Raw genomic sequence first — 7,060 nt, 5'->3', positions numbered from 1 at the left:
CAGATTATTTCTGAGTAGACACAGACAACATTGCACTGTAGATCTTCCTTCCTGGGTTTATGATTTACCTTCCCAGCTTTTTTAAAAAAAATGGTTTTTATTAAAGTTTTTTTGTGTTACAAAACAAACAGATGAAGAGGGAAAGGTACGTCTGTTGTCTACACTTTCAGTTGAATAAAAAATTCTTGCTAAGTTGACATATAGAAAACCTCTGAATCTGTTGTGGTTGTTGGTATCCGTCTGTCACGAGAGACAATGGAGTGCACCTCTGGACGTGAAGTCAAACCACTGCGTTAGCAGCATCAAAGTGACCTCCCTGGGGTACAAGCTTGGGCAGTGTGTATAAGGTCCTGTGTTGCCCAGAAAACAAGACCCACTCTCCGCCTCACTGATATGGTCCAAAGGAAAGGAAAGCCATATGTTTGACACCAGCTTGGCTGCTGGAGTTGCCAGAAGGAAGTGTACAAGGCACCATCCAACCATCTTAGGGACTCCACTCTGGATTTGTGTAGGGTTCACTCCTTAGTCTTTTCTTCTTCTGAAAATATCCCAGAAGGCAGTGGAGGTTTAGGATTAGTGGCTTCCATCTCCAAGATGGGCTCCCTTCCCAGGTTGACGAGCCCCATCTGTTTCCGCACTTCCCCTCTGCAGCACATGCAGAAACTGCCTTCTTAACCGTTGGACCCACTATTGGTCTCATTACCTCAATCCTCCAGAGCCTGTCTTTGCATGCAGGGGAAGTCCCTAACTCACCGAGGGTTCGAGACCCACTGGCTACCCTCACCTGGTTTAGCTAGCCAATCAAAGTCATTTCCCAGGGTGTGGCCACTGTCGCATGCTGGCAGCTACTGGGAGCCACAGGTGGGGGCAAATGGTGGATGAACTATCCCAGAAGGAGCACAAGTTGTCCCTTACCAGAGGTAGTACCCGCTCCTCTAACGCCCCAATTTGTTGTGGTATTGTCTGGTTATCTACAATAAAATACAGTAATTAATGGCTGGAATTGCTATAAACCGATATTTCCAGCAGTTCCAGAATAATATGCACATTTCAGTTGTGGGGGTAATGAGAAGAATGGCATCCCAAAACTTCAGAAGGGGTCATCAGACTTGTGGAGGTCAGTGATACACAACTGGCTGGATGTGTTCAGTTTGGTGGGGTGCACTTGCAAGCTGCCCAGGCCTCATTACACACAGGTGCAATGGATGTTTCAGTCCTGGAAAACCAAATGTAGGAACATAGAAAGCGGCCTCAGACTAAGTCAGATGTTTGGTCCATCTTACTCAGTTTTGTCCACATTGATAGGTGGCACTTCCCTGGGGTTGCAGGAAGGAATCTTTACCAGTCCTACCTGGAGATGCTAAATCTGGGACCTTCTGCACGTGAAGCATGCACTCTACCACTTGCCTTGCCTTCTTGGGGTTTCATCTGACTAAGTTTTACTCAAAGTAGAACCATAGAATTGTAGAGTTGGAAGGGACCACGAGGATCACCTAGTTCAACCCCCTGCAATGCAGGACTATTTCACACAACGTGGGCTTCAAACCCAAAACCCTTAGATTCTCTACCAACTGAGCTATCAGTCTCATTGAAATGAATGGACCTAGCTTAATCATGTTCATTCATTTCAACTTCTCCTCTGAAGAGAACTAGCACTGGATACAGCCCTTGCTTCCCTCTTGGTTCAGGAGAAGAACCAAGTTTGCAACAGGGCAAGAGGCATTATAAGGCTCAGCTGAGTTCTTGCACAACATTTATGCTTAAGTTCCACCTGGCCATTTCTCATTTGAGTCTTGTTCTTCTTGTTGAGCCACAACTTAGTCCTTCTTCCAATTTTGATTGGAACTCTGCAAGCAGTGGCAAAATCCACCACTCCCCTTTGCAACCTTCTCCAGTGGCTAATTAACTGCTATTGATGGGGCAATTGTCATTAAGTAGGTGGCACAGATCCCCTGTCACATGCTTTTTGTGAGCCTGTGGCATATTTGGCATCTTGAGAAATTGACCTCAGTTCTCCCTTTCTCGGTTGCTACCTGTGAAAGAAGATTTCCCAAAGTGGAAATGGATGCCTATCTACTGTGCCAAGGCTACCTTGTTTGTTTGTTTGTTTGTTTGTTTGTTTGTTTGTTTGTTTGTTTGTTTTCACATGCCATCCTGTATTTCCACTCAAAGTGCATAAGTCACTGCATCATAATAGGTTAATACAGAAGGGCCATGGATTATGTGAAGTATTGCAAAGAAGATTATGAAGGGAGTTATAAATTAAGGATAATTAAAAGCAATAGAGAAATTAAGAAATGTAGATTAAGTGATAAAGATTGAAAAATCTTCAGATGCGGTTGATGGAAGTCCAAAACACTGTATAAGATAAGAAAGTATGTTATATGATTTTGAAAAATATTTGTAAAAATCAATTAAAATTTTAAAAAAAAATAATAGCAGAAGGGCTATAGCTCAGTGGCAGAGCATCTGCTTTGCATGCAGAAGGTCCCAAGTTCTATCCCTGGCATGCTGCAAAAGATTCTGGGTCTGAAACCCTGGAAAGCTGCTGCCAGTCAGCATAGACATTACTGAACTAGATGGACCAGTGGGTTTGACTCAGTATAAGGCGATATTCCTATATTCCTATGAAAGGGGCCATAGCTCAGTGGTTCTGCACATGCATAGCATGAAATACATCCCAAGTTCAAGCCTTGGTATCTCTAGAGTTGGGAATGTCCCCAAGTCTGAAACCCTGGAGACCCTTCTGCTATGTACAACCCTGTGCTAAGTAGGCCAAGGGTCTGACTTGGTATAAGGCAGCTTCCTGTGTTACAGGAAGTTGTCTGATTATGGTCTGCTAGGCCATGTAGCCCAGAACTGTCCAAAGTGAATGGCAGTGGTTCTCCATGCCCTCAGAAAGGAGTCATTCAATTCCAGCTGTCAGGGAACTGACATCGGAGCTAGAGGCGGAGGGAAGGCTCTCAAATGATGCTGGAGAAGGGCCCAGCAGGGAGAGAGGCAGCTCAACAGATGGGGAAGCAAATCAGTGCAACACCAGGGATAAAGGGGGGCAGATGGGGGAATCGGCGAGAGGGCTCCAGGACTCTTCACCGGACACCAGCGGGGAGAGCACGGGTCCTCCGCTACCCACGCCCTCCCTGCGCAGAAGACTTCCGCGCAGGGAGAGTAGGAGGAGACTTGGCGTCTGTCAGGGTTACTTCCAGATCCTAGCTCACAGAGGATCACGCTAGCCAGCGGTTGTTGATTAAAAGTCTTTATTGAGTTACAGTCTCCATTCTTGAGCTGCTGCGTGCAACCCTACGCCTTATGCTTAGGTCGGCGAAGCTCCTTCTGAGTCTCCGCCCCTTGCGCACCAACTTAATATCCTAGCCCTGCTCCACCTTTTCCGCCTGACAGTTCTCCTCTGGGTCCCTCTGCCCCCCTGGGTCTCTCCCTTCCGGGATTCTTCTGACGCTGACCCCCCTGACTCCCCTGTCTCCTTGCGCCGGGCTTTAGGACCTGGCTCTCTTTCCGGGCTGCCTACTGCGCCACCTTCCTGTGCATTTGAACTTGGCGCGCGCGCCCAACCTTCCACTTTCCGTCTAACCGTCACTTCGCTCCCCGATGAAGGTGTGGCCACTCCTGACTCGTGCCCTCCCTCCTGTTGTGAGCTGCCAGCGCTAGTTCCCAGGCGCTCTTCCTCTTCCCTACTCTCTGGCGGTGACGTAGGTCCCGATCTCCAACTGCTCCCCTCTGAGTCCCCTCTGGCTCTTTCTTCCTGGGGTGTCCCCCTAGTCTCCCCCCTTGCCCTTGCCACTGGTGCTCCTCTTTGTGAATCTTCTGATTCACTGGACAGACTCGGAGATCTCGGGTCGTCGTCGTCACTCATCCTTTCTTCTGCCTCCTCCCCCTCGCTCTCTGTTTCCTCCCTTGCCCTCGCCTCTGCTCCTGAACCCCTGACAGCGTCAAACAACTTTTATGTTGGAAAAGGTTTAAGAAACGCCCACTGACGGATTCTGCTAGCGACTGAGGCAGCCACGAAGTGAAGGGCTGTCCAGACAGAAAGGTTTAACCAGGCAACATAGCCAGGAGAGGCGGCAACTTACGCACGAGCAACCCGTACTCATTACACCAGCCATGCATGGAGATGCTGGAACCTGAACCTGGGATCTTCTGTGTGTCAAAGTGCACTACACAGTGTTGTATCATAATCACGAGGATTACACTGTCAGCCTTAACCCACTTGCTAGGCAGGAAGTTTCCCTGTCTTTTATTCAAAGCATTTATGTACCACTTTCCATCATGAACAATCCCAAAGGAAAAGAAACAATACTAAATAATACATAAAGCAATTAAAAATGGCATATTTTGAAAATGGTGTATTATAGTGAGTCGGACAATTGGTCTATCTAGCTCAGAATTGTATACACTGACTGGCAGCAGCTCTCTATGGTTTTGGGCAGGGGGTGCTTCCCCCCATACCTGGAGGTGCTGTGGATTGAGCCTGAGGCCTTCTGCATGAAAAGCAGATGTTCTATCACTGAGCTACAACCCTTCCTCTAATTTGCTTAGTTATTTCATTTGTAGATTATTACCCATGAAACATCCTGAAGCGATTTGACAATAAAACAGATAAATCAAAACTCGTAAAATCGGATTTCCCTCGCTTACTAGCCACATAAATTCCAGACCCACTAAACCACCCTTACCTCAATAGGTACATCTGTCATACTCTGATGAGACCTGTTAAAATCAATGGACTTAAGTCTATTGATTTTAATGGGTTTAACACAGAGTGTAATTTAGTAGGATATCGCCCAAAGTTTTGTAGTCTTGTGATCTCCCTGGAAAGGGAAATCTCAGCTGAGCCACGAAGTTCATAGTGTAACCTTAGGAACATAGGAAGAGCACTGCTGGATCAGGCCAAAGTCCCACCAGGTCCAACATCCTGCTCTCACAGTGCTTAACCTGATTCCCATGGGAAGCCCACCAGCAGGAACTGTGTGCTATAGTACTCTTCCCCACTTGCACATCCTGGCCAAGTAGTATTCAGAGGCATACTGCCTCCAATAGTGGCAGGAGAACTTAACCATTATGTTTAATAGACTTTGATAGCCCTTTCCTCCTCCATTGATTTGTCTAAGCTTTTAAAGTCAATACTATCCCTAGTGGGAACAAATTCCATCGTTCAACTATGGACTATGTCCTTTTGTTCATTCCAGGAGCCAGTAGTACGAGAGATGACTATCCACTTTCTCCACACTGCAGAATTTTATATGCCCCTATCATGTCCCCACTTACCTTCCTTTTCTAGAATAAGAAGTTGTAACCATTCCTCATGGGGGAGTTGCTCCAGCCTCTTGATCATTTTCCGAACCTTCTCCAGCTCTACAGCATCTTGGTTGAGATGCAGCAACCTGAACTGTACACAGTATTTGGAGGGATATACCCAGCCTCATAAAACCAACAGGTTTAATTGACGTATGAAGGGGTTACAACCATAAAGTAAGCTGCCCTGCCAAGCTTAGTTAGGTCACACACACCCCTCACTTGGGACGAACAGCTACCAAACTCTTTGTTCTCTCGCTTCCCACCATGTGACCCCTACCAGAAAACCCTGGCTCTTCTGTGCCATGAGGTATGTGTTCCCTCCAAGAACGGCTGTCCAACTGCACTGGCACCTTCTAGTGCCTGCATTCCCTGGAACTTGGAGGTACCGGTAATTTGACCCCCCCCCCCTGTTATTCCACAGGTGAGTCGGCTGCCCCAAGTTCAGCAGGAACCTTGTCCACGTGTCCTTCACATCCTCTGCTGCGTATGGGCCTGGCATGGCTCCTTCTGAGATGCTGGAGGTGTCTGGGGTAGCACTGGAGTCGGGATTTGGGGGTATTTAGGTAAACTGCAGGAGCCAGTGGAAGACAGGAGTGCCTGGCGTGCTCTGGTCCATGGGGCCACAAAGAGTCGGACATGACTAAATGACTAAACAACAACAACAGGTAAAGAGGAGTAATCCTGGCTTGAGTCTGGATTAGGCATGACAATCAGTTACTGATCCATAAGTGTGCCTGTCATCTTATTCCATGACTGTTAAGCTTATTGAGGAACCTTGGAACCTTCTCTCTCTCTCTCTCTCTCTCTCTCTCTCTCTCTCTCACACACACACACACACACACACACAGCCTAACGTACCTCACTGGGTTGTTGAGCTGATGAAATATAGGGGGTGGCTATGTATGCTGCCCTGAGTTCTTTGGAGGAAGGATTCCAGATATGGTGCTATTGCTAGGAAGATGTCCCTTCAATGTACCTTCAAGTCCACAGGAGTAAACGTAAGAGAAAATAATGTGCTTCTCTCTAGAAGAGGGGCACTTTGAGAAAGAACATCAGATCAAAAAAAGAAATCTTAAACCCAACTGTGAATGTTTTTTTTAAAAAAAAAAATGACGTAAGGGAAAATAAGTTTGCAAACATAAATTAGAAGTGGTTCACCCAGTAGAGTAAAGCACGAGTTTCCCTGAAGCAGGTTTACTGCTTCTTACCTGGAGAAGGGTGAGTCAGCAAGTGGTGTACGTGTACCACGCTCAGGTCTCTGGTCAGAAAGAAGCTATGAATCTTCCCCTCTCGCTCTGATAAGACTGCTGGGATGCTGGCATTTCAATTCCCCACCGTCCTGCACTGGGCAAGCCACTTATGTTTTTAATCCAACAGATGCAATTAAAATTATCAGCTCAGCAAATTATTAAGTGGCAGGAACTTGATTCAAGATTCATATGGAGCAGCAGAAATCCAAGAATCAAATAAGTGTTACATGTGAGGAGCAAAAGAAAGGAAGATTGAAAATTCCAAATTTCAATCCACACGGATAATTATATTTTATAAACACAAGTTATAATATTCTGTGCTATAAGCAAGTTACTAAAATTATCTACTATCAAATCTGCAAAATGTCTGTGAGCGCTCCAAAAGATTATTGAGTCCAAGCCCTTCTTGATTAATATCAGTCCTTGACAATTTAAACACAAATGGGACAAATGGCTTTGGAACATGAAAAATGCACCATCAGTGTGAGAGATGGAGA

Source organism: Podarcis vaucheri (assembly GCF_965113315.1).
Source record: "Podarcis vaucheri genome assembly, chromosome: 7".
Classification (NCBI taxonomy): domain Eukaryota; kingdom Metazoa; phylum Chordata; class Lepidosauria; order Squamata; family Lacertidae; genus Podarcis; species Podarcis vaucheri.
The sequence above is the reverse complement of the archived record's forward strand: the minus strand, read 5'-3'. Positions refer to the sequence as shown.